This window comes from Protopterus annectens, chromosome 8.part0 (genome assembly GCF_019279795.1).
Source record: "Protopterus annectens isolate FY-2018-M chromosome 8.part0, PAN1.0, whole genome shotgun sequence".
NCBI classification, from domain to species: domain Eukaryota; kingdom Metazoa; phylum Chordata; order Ceratodontiformes; family Protopteridae; genus Protopterus; species Protopterus annectens.
In genome coordinates, this window is record NC_056741.1 from 936,571,300 (window position 1) to 936,587,019 (window position 15,720).

Consider the following 15,720-nt stretch of genomic DNA (forward strand, 5'->3'; position numbering starts at 1 on the left):
GCTACGAGCACTCATTTTGCACCAGTTAAACCACTGCTCATCTACGGGCAGATTCACTCACTCTGTTAAACTGTAGCTCAGCTATGAGCACATCTGGCATTTTTTATTCTTTTGTTACCTCACATGTCTTCAATATAAATGGGCTATTTCATTACATTTTACATAAATTGTGGTTTTATGTGTACATATTTGTCAGGGACTTGTTTCCTGCTTATTTTGAAAAAAAAAATTGGTGTTGTGGGGGCTCGAACCATGAATGCCTGCTGTTCAGCCAACATCTCTACCACTACGCTATTGCTTCCTGGCTTATTTTGCATATTTAGTTCTTATATGCTTTCCCACTGACTGCTAACTGTAGCTGCGCTACGGGCACGCCCGCACAAATGAGCGCACTCACGGTTAAACATCTTTACAATTTAAAAAAAATATATAACATGTTCATTTATATATTTTATGTTCATAGTCTGTGGGGGCATGTGTTGTGTTGTGTTTATTCACATTTCCGTGGACTCTGTTGTGGGTGTTTACTTTGGGCACTTTTACACTTCTGGGGGCGTGTCCTCTTGCAGGGCTCGGCCTACAGACACACCCCCTACTGTCTTAAATGGACCGTGTTAGACTTAGGTGTGATTCAGCATGCTCTCATGAATATGCAAAGCATGCTGACATCACTCCATTTAACTGCAGCCTCCGTGTAAGAGTTATAACTCTTACACGGAGGCTTTGTGAATCCTTGCCTGTGTCTAAACAATCTAAAATAATAGGACAATGATAGCGATATTAGCATCCATAAAATCTTCAAAGGTACTTAGTAGGCTATTGATCCATGAGGATCTTTTGAAGCCTGCCCATACATTCCCATGATGTTTTTTATACCTCATGTTTTAAGTATGTATAACTCAGAGATGAGCAAAACATTCACATGGTGCCCCATCACTAAACTAGCAGTGAATTTGTGGTTACCCACCCTGTCATCCAGATTATGTCTAAATAATGCAATTAAAGTACTTTGCTTTATGTGGAGAGGAAGATGATTCCAAAGAAGTGGTATTTTTTGTGTTATGTATCTTTCCATCCAACATGTTCTATTTATGTTGCAAACTTGCAAACGATATTTAGATCTCCTGAGCAGGTGTTTAGGCTCCTATTGCACTTGTTAATGTGCAGTAGGTCTGGCAAGACAGGGAATGTTGAGGCTTTGTACACAACACAAAGATCACCCTTCAGTGGCCTGTATGGCACTAAAAAGAGAGACAAGGTTTTGACATAGTCTGCATAGCTTTTTAATAATTCAAGCTCTTGACTTTATTAAGAAGAAAGTGTTGTGGCATTTTGAATTGTAACAAACATTGGGACAGGTAAGTACTTCGTGAATGGCCTGATGAGTATGGAATACAGTGGAATGATCACAACCTATACCTTGATACCATACCCATAGTAATAAGCTCTGGAATGAAAAATCACTTTCTTACAATACTGGACATGTGATGATCAAAGGGCTCTTCATAGTTTACTTAGGTTCCCAGGTTCATAACTAGAGCATTCATTTTCAGAGGGTGGGTAATTGTTACAAGGGACTTCTTGCTTATCAAAGGATACTATTATACATTTCTTGGCATTCAGGTTTTGCCAGCTCATCATTTTGACATCAGCTATTGGTTTGAAAACAGCATCTTGTAGAATCTTGGTGTCCAATCTTGGTGCCAAAGAGAAGTGGCCCATCGACTGAACCCATGGATACATCACTAGTAATGGGCCATTTGGAGGAGGAGGTATTGCTGGCCACACTAATTTTCTGAATTCCTTTTGGTTGCCAATTTTGTATCTAATGAGTTATACAGAGAATAAAATTTGGCTGTGATAGTTTATTTATGATACCCTTGTATGGGATGGTATTGAATACCTTTATGAGGTCTAGATATGTGATGACTAATCACTTGTCATCATCCATTGCTTAAGTAACCTTCTAAAATAAGTCAATCAGGTTAAGCAGAGCGGATCAGTCCTTAACAAATCAGAGCTGGGTTGGGCTGAGAGTTTGTAGGTTGCCTGTGTCCTTATTTGTTAATTCCATAATGATACTTTTAGGTGAGGCTGGACAGACTTACAAGTCTATAAATTTCCAGGTCCATTGATGCCCTACCTTTGTGCAAGACGGTGGCTGTTGTTCTCCTCCATTTGTCCAGCACAACACCTGTTTGGAGGATGACAGCGAATAGCCTCTGTAGGGCGACTGACAGGACTTGTTTCAAGCTGATAAGTAAGCAGCCTGGTATGTTATCCAGTCCTATAGATGTTGTGTTCTTGGCCTTGGAATGTGTCTTGAGGACTTGTTCATGGGAGATATGGGGGAGTAGTTGTAGATGTGGGTATGAGTTCAGGGAATGTAGGAGAGAATAGGGTGTAAATTTAGAGTTAAATGTATTGTCTAGCAGATTGACTATGTACTCTGAGTTCAAGTATGTTTTATCATTTAATAATAGCTCTGTACAGTGCTGGGCATTGTTTCTAAGGTTTTTAGCATGGCTAAAGTTTTACACACACACACACACATACACACACACACGCGCGCGCACACACATATATATATATATATATATATATATATATATATATATATATATATATATATATATATATATATACACATATATATTTAGATATATATGTTTGTGTGTATATTTGACATATTAACTGAGACTTTGAAAAATGTGTCAGTTTTTTTTTTTTGGCTTGGTGAACTTGTTTGTTTTAAAAGTAATTTTGTTTTCTCAAATTTTATAAAAATGTATATGAAGAGAACACGCTAAATTTAAAGTTTCATGATGACAACAGGTAGTAAGTTAGAGCATTCAAATTTATGAATGCATACTCACCGCAAGATGTCCATATGAAAACCTTGCCTGTAAAAACTTGGCAGACCTAGCTCAACTGCATGATGCTGCATCCTGTTTGAGCTTATAGCCATATGAATGCAACCTATGAGGATAATTGCCTCCCTTGCAAATATCTAATAATTAGCTAACATTTTTGAAGTGCTGCATAAATGGTTAGGATTTGTGCTGTATGCAGTAGCAAGCAGATAATGAATGTATCCAGGAATAAATAAACAGATGCCTGTAGATGTCTAGAATATCACAAAGTAAGTCTCTGATGGTTGTATGTTTGGCTACACAGGGTAGAAGATATCCTTGTCTGTCTTTCCCTGAAGGCATATTGGTTGCAGCATTCAACTACTATGCAACCATTTCTGTTCATGCTTCTTGGTGGTACTGTCCTTGAACACTGACATTTGCAAATGCAATGCACTTATCTGCTGCTATCTGGTCTATATGCTGTACATGTATATAGCATACACCTCAAGTCTTGTACTTTGCCTATGTGATGTTTCAGCTTCCGTAAAATCTTATAAAGTGTTAATATCACGTCACTTTCTACTTTGCTTTTAGATTTGTACCATTCGCATTGCTTCCACATATTTTGATGAATTTTCCTTGAACAGCATATGATTTTTGAATACTTAGCATGACATCAGCAGGTAAAGTGCCAATTCATTGAATCTAAATAGCTGATTACCGGGATCCCCAAGCCACAGCTTTTATATGTTAACTCTATGGACAGACAATGGTGAGGAAAAGGACAATGTCTACAATCAGTGAAAGCAATTTTCAGTGAAACAGACAATGAATCTGGACACAAAGACGTCTCCATTGAGCAGTTTATGTGATCTCATCTGATGTTATGCAGCTTTGCAATTCAGCCACCTCATCTGGTGCATAATTATGACCTGTGCTTTTCATATCCTGCTCACAGTCTTCATCATACTTGACTAACACTAAAGATGTGCACCATGGATAAACACCCTTTCCTGCTGTAATAGGTAAAAAGGACTAAAACAGCTTGTAGGATCCATATTTGGTTAATAAACTATAGATAAATATATATCATGGATGCTGTTTGGTGGCAAAGTATGAGTAATTTAAATAAAAGCAATAATGAACCAGTGTTGAGAAATAGTGAAATATGACTGATGACAGCAAATAGTTCTTATCACAGCACTGATTGGTGTTTTTCACTCCTGCTCCTATGTCCTTGGAATTTGTTTCCACTTATATGGGAAAGTGCATAAGTTGCATTTCTAGGAATAATGTCAAGCTTTCACATACCACATTTATAAAAACAGTAAAAATGGCATGTTATCCTAATTGATTCCATAATTGAGGTCTAATCACTGTTTCATGCCTTGCAGCTTTTAATATATTAGGTTTATAGGTTCATACTAGGCTATCTGCCCTAGGGCATTTATAAGCCTAGTCAGAGTGTGTTTGGCTTTCGCCACCCATTTTAAATTAATTTTGCTATGCCCTTTTTTGAGGTGCCTCTGTCTAACAGTGACACAGAAGTGATACCTGGGGTAAACCTACGATCTCCTATCCACTCATCAAGATTCCTCTTGAAGAGAGTCAATGAGGGACTCTGCCTAACCTGGACTGGGATTTTATTCCACAGTGAAGGGAGCCTCTGGGTTATGAATCTGTCCCTCCAGCATGTCCTATTTATTTCAGTGCTGAGGTTCAAGTCTCCCGAGTACGTAGCTCGATGGGATTTGGATTTTCTGAGGTGCAGCATGTCCATTAATTCCGGGTTGGACATGGCTTTATACGTCAGGCACAGCTCACCTCTGAGCAGGCGGTATGCCACTGAGTAGAGCTGGAGTTTCTTTAACTGGGCAGCATATGACATCTGTTTGAGCCCTTTGATCCTCTTGGTGAGGTACTTTTGGGGTCTTTCCAGTTGCTGCAGGTGTCTGGTAAGGTACATCCCAAAAGGGGCATTGTACTCAATTATGGGCCTGATGAGGGATGAGTAAAGAGGCATGATGACCTCCCCTGATCTAGATGTGAATCCCTTCATGATTAGGTGGGCTATATAAAATGTTTTTCTAACCACACGTGGTTGTCAAATGAGAGATTGCTATCAACTTGGGTCCCCAGGTCCCTAATTACTTCTTCTGTACTTAATGGATTACCACCTATGTGGAAATTTGTGGGCACTTTCTTTTTGCCAAAGGGGATGACTATACACTTTTTGGCATTTAGCTTGAGGCCATGGCTCTGGCACCAGTTGTCTGTTTCTATGAGGCCCTTTTGGAGGATGCTTGTGTCGGCCGGAGAGTCGATTATGGCACCGAGTTTGCAGTCATCTGTGAACTTGGTCAGGCACAGTCCTTCCGTGTTGGCCTGTACCTCCGAGAAATATATACCGAACAAGAGAAGTCCCAGGACTGAGCCTTGTGGGATGCCACTTGTAACTGGCTTGGAGTCTGACATGGCTCCAGCAATTCTAACCATGTGGGTTCTGTCCTTGAGCCAGTTTGCAGCCCATCTAGTGACATAGGGGTTCATATTTAAGCTGGGCAGCTTATCTATAATGCCCGAGTGGGGTATTGTATCGAAGGCTTTTGCGAGGTCCACGTAGGCTGTGTGGACCACCTTCCCCTCGTCAATGACCTTGGTGACTGTTTCAAAGAAATCGACCAGGTTTAAGAGGCAGGATCTGCCCTTTACAAAGCTGAACTGAGTAGGATCCAGTGTCTGTAGGTCCCCAATATCTTTATTTATGAGGTCCATGATGATCCTTTCCATAGCTTTGCAGACCAAGCTAGTCAGGCTTATGGGGCGATAGTTTCCAGGATCTGTTGAGGCACCACCTTTGTGGAGAGGGACCACTGTTGCTGTACACCACTCTTTGGGTACATATCCTGTAGTAAGGCTGAGATTGAACAGAAGTTTTATGTTTGGGTTTAGCTCTTCTTGGAGTTCATGTAGGACGCAGCCCAGGACACCAAGTGGTCCCATTGATGCTGTGTTTTTTGCTTTGGAGAGGGCGGCTCTTACCTGAGCATCTGAGATGTCAGGGGGGCAGCACACTGCTGGGATAGATATTTGCCCTTTTGGTGGGAGGGGGGAGAAGTTTGTGCTGAACCTGTCAGCTAGAATGTTAGCAATGTCTGTGGGTTCGGTGTATTTTTTGTCATTTTGGACTAATTCTGAGCATATCTGGGAATTCCCACCCAGGTTTCTGACATAACTAAAGAAAGCTTTGTGATTATCCTTAGTGTCCTGTGCAATTTTTCTCTCTAAGCTGGCCTTAGACGATTTTATGAGTGTCGTAATTTTTTGCTAATACTGATCAGAGATGCCTTCCCTTTTTGGGATTTTGCTCTATCATGTAGTAGCTTCCTCCTTCTATTGTATAGTTTGTTTATGGCTGGGGTCCACCAGACAGGACGTCTGCCTTTGGAGGATTGGGTCTTGGTTTTATTTGGGATTGCATGATCCATGCATTCCTGAAGGTATTCATAGAATGCATTTATAAAGGATTCTGCGGTCCGGGCCGTATTTTCCACAGGCCCAGGGGCTTTGAAGGATTCCACCTCGGTTTTGAGGAGTGTGAATTTTGCTTTAGAGAAGTTTTTCACTGTGGTTTTCTTGGCAGGGAGTGGGGTCGGGATGTGAATATCCAGTGAGATTAGTTTATGGTCTGATCTTACCAGTGAGGGATACACTTTTGGTCTGGAGCATAGAGTCCCCATTCTGCACTTAATAACCAAGGCTACTGGGGAGCCATTACATGTATGGATGCATTGATATATTTAGCATGGTTGAGTAGGAATGTGGAAAAGGAAAAGTTTTGGATATAAGATGGAGTTCTGAAAGCTACAGAAAAAAAGAAGGAAATAAAGTGGTGTTTAATAATAGCAGTAACTCATTTGCATCTATAATTAAAAGTATGCATATTTGTGTCTACTGTGTCATTTTTTTATTGTATTTGCTTAGTTGGCAGACTACATTTATTAGTACACAAAGCAATATTCTCCATTATTTGTCTTCCTCCCTAGGTAAATATAACATTGGCAGTACACAAAGTTAGAGCATACTGCCAGTGTTAAAGCTGAGCTTGAATTTAATTAAACAGCAAATTATTTCCATGTAATGCATTTAAATAGAAAGTTATAGCAGACATATTGACTGGTACCAACTAAAATAGAATAAAACTATCTCAGATAAACAAAACAATAAGACTGTGCTAAGATTTTTTTTTTATTTTTTTAAAGCCTTGTTCGTTATGCTTCCAACTTTCTGATATATATATATATATATATATATATATATATACTGTAAGTGTGAAGATTAGATGTAATGAATGGATTATGAATAATGTAACTCATTTTGGAATTCTTTGCCTACCATTTCTTTAGTGCAGTCAATGCAATCCAGTGGAAAAAATGAAGATAAAATGTCATATCCCTCTTATAAAAAGTTTTAGTTTACTAGTCTTAATTAGAGTATGCTTTTCAAAATTAGTGTTTTTTAAATATGTAGCATAGTCACATTTCTTGTATAAAGTAAAGTCTTCATTTTTTCTTTTGGCTGCCCTCTCTACCTGCCTACATTCTCTTCTTCACCTCTCTTCCATACTCACTGTTACTCTGAATGGTTGATCCCAAGTATTTAAACTCATCCACCTTTGCCAGCTCTACTCCATGCATCCTCACCATTCTTCTGAACTCTCTCAAATTCACATGCATATATTCTGTCTTAGTTCAGCTGATCCTTATTCCTCTCCTCTCTGGAGCATATCTCTTCCTCTCCAGGGTCTCCTCAACCTGTTCCCTTCTCTCACTACAAATTACAATGTCATCCGCAAACATCATAATCCACGGGGACTCCTGTCTCTGATCTCGTCTGTCAACTTGTCCATCACCATTGCAATTAAGAAAGGCTCAGAGCTGATCCTTGATGTAATTCCACTTCTACCTTGAAAGCATCCATTACTCCTACCACAGATCTCACCACTGTCACATTGCCCTCACACTTATCCTGTACCACTCTTACATATTTCTCTGCCAATCCTGACTTCCTCATACAGTACCTCAACTCCTGTCAATGCACTCTGCCATATGCTTTCTCCAATTCCACAAAGACACAATGCAGCTTCTTCTGACCTTCTCTATACTGTCTTAGTGATCAGTGATTGACTAAGAAATAGATGACCATTATTATCATTATAGTTATCATCAACCCCATTTTCCTGTTTTTTACATGGGGTTCAGGTTACTGTTACTTTTCTTTATTCAGTGTCACTTTCCTACATTCTTCAACAGACAAGGTTAACTGCTGCAGGTCTTCTCTCATGCAATACATCCATTTCTTGGTTGGATGTCCTTACCTCCTCTTGCCTTCTCCTTTTCTCTCACCCGGATTGGCTTTACCAAATCAATTTTCTGCTTCTTGTACATGTGACCTAACCACTATAGTCTGTTCTCCTTGACCTTCTCTGCAGCTAGGCCTAAGGCAAAGTTAACTCTTCGATTCTGATGTCCTTATTTATTTGCTTTCTTACAATGTGCACCCTATTGCTGATCTCAAGAACTTCATCTCCATCACCTCAAGCTTCCTCCTCTGATTTGTCTTCATTGATGAGGATTCTGTGTCCTTATGGATCACTGGTCACAGAGCTGTTTGCTTCTCAGTTTCATTGGAATTCTTTTGTCATACACTACATTGCCCTGACACTTTGTGTCTGTTGGCTGCAGCACCTCAGAATCTATCTTTTTATATACAAATATCCCATTTACAAAAAGTGGATTTTATTTTTATATTTCCTATAGCATTTACACAATATATCATAATATCTTCTGATCCAAATAAAAACTTACTTCTCAAACAAAAATAGTTAATATATTGGTTTCAGATGATATCTGATAGAGAAGTCAAAACTTTATAGGTACTTATACAATAATTTAATTTAGATGAGACCACTGGCAACATATACACACTTTGAGACAGATAAACAAAATTAACAGTAACTATATTGTGGTGGGACAAAATACTTCCATTTTGGTTGATTATCTGGCATTGAATATTCAACATAAATCCACACATAAAGGTAAACTCTCTCATAATTATAGGATCATAAGAGAAGAAACCTATAGTAGTCCAGATAGCTATTGGAAATATTATCACACTATCAATAATGAATTACTAAATGAACAAGATAAAGTATTTATGTTGGTATCAGCTGGTAAAACTACATCTTATCTTAAATGGAAAGTATATATGTGGAGGTTTATGTATAGATCATTTTACATGCCTCAAATTATGAACAAAATCAGTAACAAAAATAACATGTAAAAGATGTAAATCAGAAACAAATATTGGTTGGGCACATATGTTTTATGATTGCTCTGAAATGAAAGTTTATTGGGAAAATATCAACAATATGTTACAAGCATTATTCACTGATTGTTTTTCTAGAAATAGATCTATGGTTCTCTTCAATACATCAATACCTAATTGTGTTAAAAAATAAATCTTCATATACTGTGGTCAATATTAGCAGTAGCCAGAAAGATTATTACCAGGAACTGGATTTCTGAATTCCCTCCATCTTTTACAGAGTTTAAAACAGGTATTACTGACCTATGTCATTTAGAAATTGTAACCATCAAATCTCAAACAACTAGGAAAAGATATATGTATAACTTGTGGGTGAGTTTTCAAAATCTATTAAAAAAAGAACAAACTGTTCATGGTACTTAGATATGTTTGATTAGAAATGTTTGTGTACAAAAGTGGATGTATTTGTAAATACCTTAGTTATTTTAGTTATGTTATTTATTTGCATATATTTTATCAGTTGTATGTTAAATCTCATATGAGCATTTGTTAATACATGAAAATCAATAACAGTTGTTTAAAAAAAATAATCTAGCTTTGACCTCCTCTTACCTGTTTGCTGATGTGGTCATTACCACTATAAATAGTAGAAGGTTCAAAGATGAACTCTGCATGAACAATCTCATTAGGAATTCTTCTGTGACTCTGAACACTGGTATATATAAACTTTGTTCTGTTGTCTGCTCGAATGAACTAAACAAACCTATCTTTGGTACACATTCAGGTAGATATCCTTGCACCTAGCTTAACTCAAACAACTTTTGTCTAGTGTAAGTGGAGAGAATGATATGACCAAAAAACAAAACATAAATGTATTGGCTTGTTTCTAGATATTTTATGACATATACACATGTTCTAATCTTGAATTAAACAAAACTCACTTGATAGAATTGCAATTGTTGCTACTGAGCTAGTTGGAGGTGTTTCTCATGAATACAACCTGAAGTCCAATATACTCAGACACCCCAATAGCTCTGTTTCACCATTAAGGCACAAGTAAAATAGGGTTCCACCATGCTAAGAGAGGAAACCATAAACCTTGTAGTCTAGTAATGTGCCAGAGGTATAGCTACAGAGCCCAGTGAATGGGAAATAATGAACTAACATTTCTGTTATTTTAAAAGATTTAATATAAACGAGGAATTCAAAGATGGCACATAGATCAACAGCTTAACTCAGCTCTCCCTGTGTGAAAACAGAAAAAGAGAAAAAGGATTGCCATTGAAACTGTTATTTGGGTAAAATTCAGTTACTGGATAGTAAGTAAAGTGCCTGGATGTCAGCAAAAAAAAAAAACATAGACAACTAGAAAGAAAATGAGAAAAGAAAGCATTCTCTGAAAAGAATCCTGCAGCTGGTTAGAAAAATAATGTTCAATATCCAGTTTAGCATAAGAGATAGCTTCCAATAATTTAGAGGGAAAAATAAATGCACTCAGTGGTGAGTAAAATAAATGAAACATTGAAGGAATATATTAACTCAAATAACAAAAGGCTTGAAAAATAGAAGCTTTTACTAGCTATTCAGATGAACTTATAAAACTGCAAAAATTAGAGGCTGAAATGAAGAGAAGGCTAGCTGAGTATTAGGCTTCTCAAGAAAAGCTGTTTCACAAAATACTAGACTTAAAAGATAGCATAACATGGGCAGGGAAATCCCAAGATGTTCTACTGCACCAAATAAACTGGAAGAAACAGACATATTATTTTTATCAAAACACACACAAGCAATTGAAGTGGTGTTCCACAGCAAGATTTGTCAATTTTAAGGGCACATCAAGGGTGTGCTCCAAACCTTGCCACGTGAAAGCAGAGCCAAGACCTTTAATAGTAAAGATACAATCATACCAGCAGAAATAGTTGACCCTTAGTTTTTCTTTTTGCTACAGTTTTGCATTACAAATTGGAGACAACAGAGTGTGGAAATGATTATTTACTGTACATCAGGCAAAAGAGAACATTTATTTCAGCAATCAGAATGTCAAGAGACAAGTGAGAGATTCAAGCTGTTATATCCAGCTGTCTTCAGGATATTTTTCAGGAGGATCAACAACATTTTTGGATATAGAACAGGCTAAGGTGGAAGTAACTAAGTTTATACAGCAAAAAGAAAGTGAACCAGCATGGAAAAGGACATTCTGCTTCTCATTCTTCTGACAGTAGAGCTCATAAAGATATTTTGACAGTGAAACATTTTCCATTGTTCCAAAGAAAAATAAGTGAGAAACAGAAAAACCCCACAGAAGTTGACTGGAAGAACCAGGAGTGCCTTGGACTTCAACCGGTGTCTGGTGATGGGAAAATAAGATGATAGGAAGAAGACCAGAATCACTGAAATTAATAAATAAATGGAAGATTATGAAGCATCAGTTACATTTGTGAAATATGGCTTTGCAAGAAAAAGTAGCTGAAAAAGACTGATATTTTGTTGACATTTTAAACTTGTGGGTGGACTGTAATACCCCACTTTATGTTATTAACAATTAGAAAGGCATTAAATGGGTAAAATGTAACTGTTAGCAAAGCAATTTTGTTCTTATTAGTATTTATATAAAACAGTTCATGATATATACACTGAATATTATATTATAAAACAGTTTTAAATAGGGTGCAGTTATGAGTATTTTAATTGAGTGTGTAGGGAGGTCTTGCCAGTGACTGTTATATATGTTAATTAGATTAATGTAAATGGATGTTTATTTATTAGTTGTAAGAGATATAGGTTTTACTCTATAACAAGGTAAGAAAGACTGGACAGAAGCACGTTTAAGTTTATGCTGTGATCTTGAGCTGCTGTTGAGGAGTGGGGTATAAAAGGGTACTAATTATATTATATGTAGATGCCTAGGTTAATGTCCTTGGACTAAGCTATAAACATTTTTGTAAACAAACAAGCTTGGAAAATAAGACAAAATGATGAAAGGTATGACAAATGCTACATTTCTTAAATTTGCAAATGTACTAGCATATTGTTTTTCCATTAGCAAATGATCTCAGTGGGAGATATGAAGTATGAAGCCAATGGAATTTAGCCAGGAGAAAGTTGTACATTGTGTTCTGAGTGAAATTTGAAAGATTCCTTCATGTAGCTACACAGTTGTTAGTTACTTTTCTACTCGTTACTGACTACATAGAAGTGAGTTAGAAGTGAATTTCCCATCCCGATTCACTCATCACCCACCCACAATTCCCCAACCTCCCCCAGGATATCAAATTTATAAGGAACCGTGTAAGCCATCAATCCACTTACTATAACTCTCCCATTAAAGAAATACTACCTGCTATTAATGCACTCACTTAGTCTAAAAAAAACTTCAACAATAATAACCTCTACACATATCAGCCATCTTAACTAAAAGCATTTCTTTATTTACAATTAATAAAATCTCACCACTGTAAGTTATAGACATAAAACAGTGATTATTCATCTATGGCTTTAGCACATAATCTCATACACATTCTTTAATCTAATAAACACTATATTTCACCTCAAAGACTTCATCACTACTTTAATATGCTTACACCATTTAATGTCCTACACTCTATGCACTCCTTTAAATCTGGCCATCACTCATTCTACTACATCTTATTCTTAGACTCATCTCCCTCACTACCCATGCATCACATGTAATCTCTACAATACTGACATTCTTTACATGTTCTCAATGCAACATTTTCCCTTCACAGCCACACACACACAGACACACACACACACACACACACACACACACACACACACACACACACACACACACACACACACACACACACACACACACACACACACACACACACACACACACACACACACACACACACACAAAATCATGCTACTTTATCAATAAATCCCCCTCCTTTGTTGGACTTCTCTGCTCAGTCATACACCTCAACTTCAAAATGGTGACATTCACCTAAACCCTGGACCCAAAACAAATGTAACCAAGAATACTAATGTATCCTCTGTCCCTCACAGTCATCAAATTAACTCAGCTAAACACTCAACAAATAACTTCAGAATCTTAAATATCAATATGCTGAGTCTATGTAACAGAACCACTCTTCTGCATGCATGAATATAACACCATACCCTAACATTCTTATATTAACTGAACAAATTTAAAACCTTCTATCTCTGATAAAGAAGTTAGACTACTTGCCTAAAATATTACTTGGCTAGACTCTGTCCAAATGCACAAGTGGTATTGCAATCGTTGTCTCCAATAAACTTAATATTACCCTATAGCCAAAAGATATACTGTTTTCTAATACAGAACTCCTTGTGTCTCTTGTAAATGTTAGCAACAATAAAAACAGCTGTATCATTGCTCTATGTCCCACCTAACAAATCTAATAATATTCCCACTATAGAAGATATACTATCGTGGGTATCAATGAATATAACCTGTGAAACTGTAGTTCTAGGTGAAACCAACATTAGCAGGGCATTCTGCAATCCCACTGAACATTCATCTCAATCTATTAGCTCATACAACCTTTCTCAACTCAAATAATAACAATAACCAGATTCAATAAATCCTCTAAAACAAAACCATTATAGACTGGATCTTAACAAACCAACCCAAAATATGTATCTCACTCAAGGATGTCACCTGACTCATTTGCCACATATGCCCATTCTAGCATCTATAAAACTGCCACATTCAAATAAGCAGAACATCTCTTTAACTTTAATGAGGGTATTTTAATGATACTTTGACAAAGCACAATTGACATATAATAAAAACTGTTGCCCTAGATGAAGCAGTTCAATACTTTAACCAAGCATATCTGTCCATCCTTAATACTCAAGCTCCAATCATGAAAAATCATCATATGTAACCTTGGCCCTAGTTATCTTTCTCAACAAAATATCATATTAGATGAAGAGCTAAAGCAAAGCATGCTGGCGAAAATAGCAATACCCTTTCATCTATTCAAGCATATTGTACACTAAGAAACATGACCAAAACCCAGCGTATTCAATATAAAATAATAATAATAATAATAATAATAATAATAATAATATGAATAATATGAATAATATGAATAATATGAATAATAATAATAGTAGTTCACTAATTAACAAAACCTTCACCCCAATTCCCCTCAAAAATTTTGGACATGATTATCTAAACCCCTCAATACATGCACTTTCAATATTAATTTATTCTGTACTATCTCTTATGGCAAGCACCCCAACTCCTAACCCTCCCTACTCATCAGTTTCATCCAATGATCCTAACTGTGTCTTCATTCAATCTTTCCCCAGTCTAAACATTCAATCATATCTTATTAAACTGTGATCACCAAAACTTGCATAGATAATTTATCCACAGAATACCTAAAACTTGGTGTAAAGTCAATTGTCTACTCAATATCCATTCTCACTGACAGATCCATCTCATAATCATGTGTACCTAAGACCTGAAAATAGTCCCATATTATTCCACTCTGCAAAGGGGAACCTCCCAAGAAGCTTAACAACTTTAGAACTATAGCTGTTCTATCTCAACAACTAAAATCCTTGAAAAGTCCATTTACACAATTAATGCAATACCTTTTATCTAACAAGCTCATTTCCTCATCACAACATAATTAAATAGCACAGATTATTCTGCCATATCCTTCATAAATGCAATTCCATCATCACAGAAATAATAACTTAGTATCTCCTAATTTCCTTGCTTTGTCAAAATCATTTGACACTGCATCACATCAGGTAGATAAACTCTTTAAACTAGCCCCTGGAATCAGTAAGGTTCCGTGCAGGAATAGCTTATTCCTGCATGAAGACGACTGTTTAAGAGCAGCACAGCAGCGCACCATGCATAGTAATGAAGGTGCGCTGCCTCTGCTCCTAAAAGGACATGGAGTGTGGATGAGTGTAGGGGGTGTGTCTGAGAGCAGAGCTCTCACAATACACATTGCCTCTGCACTCAAGAATTGCCATTCGGCAATTACAATGAGCAAGAACACTCATAGGGGGTTGCATACCTCCCAACTGTACAGATCTTCACAGAATGTCCAGATGTTTCACCCATACAGTTGGCCTTTACCCCATTTGTCCTGGGAAATCACTGGAATGATGTCATGATTGAAGTCATTAAATAATGGCATACATTTGAGTTTCAGACACCAAATCAAACAGAAATGTTAAATTAAAAAAATCCTGCTACTCTAGCAACTTACCTAAGTTTATAAGAGCAATATTTAAAATATATCCCTAGTTGTACCACATCTTGTCAAGCTTTGTCCAGATATTTTGCATGAAGAGGGTGAAAGGAATGGGGGGTTGCTAGGATGTCTGCCAAATTTGCATATGCATGCAAGAATCCACAGCAATAAGTGTAATCTGTCCTTTCCTAGAGAAAATAACAGTAGAGATTTTTTTTTATCAAACAGATTAAATTTAATCGTAGGTGTATGGGTTTGCCCATTGCTTAGATACGCATACTGTAGCTTAGATAGCACAAAAAGAT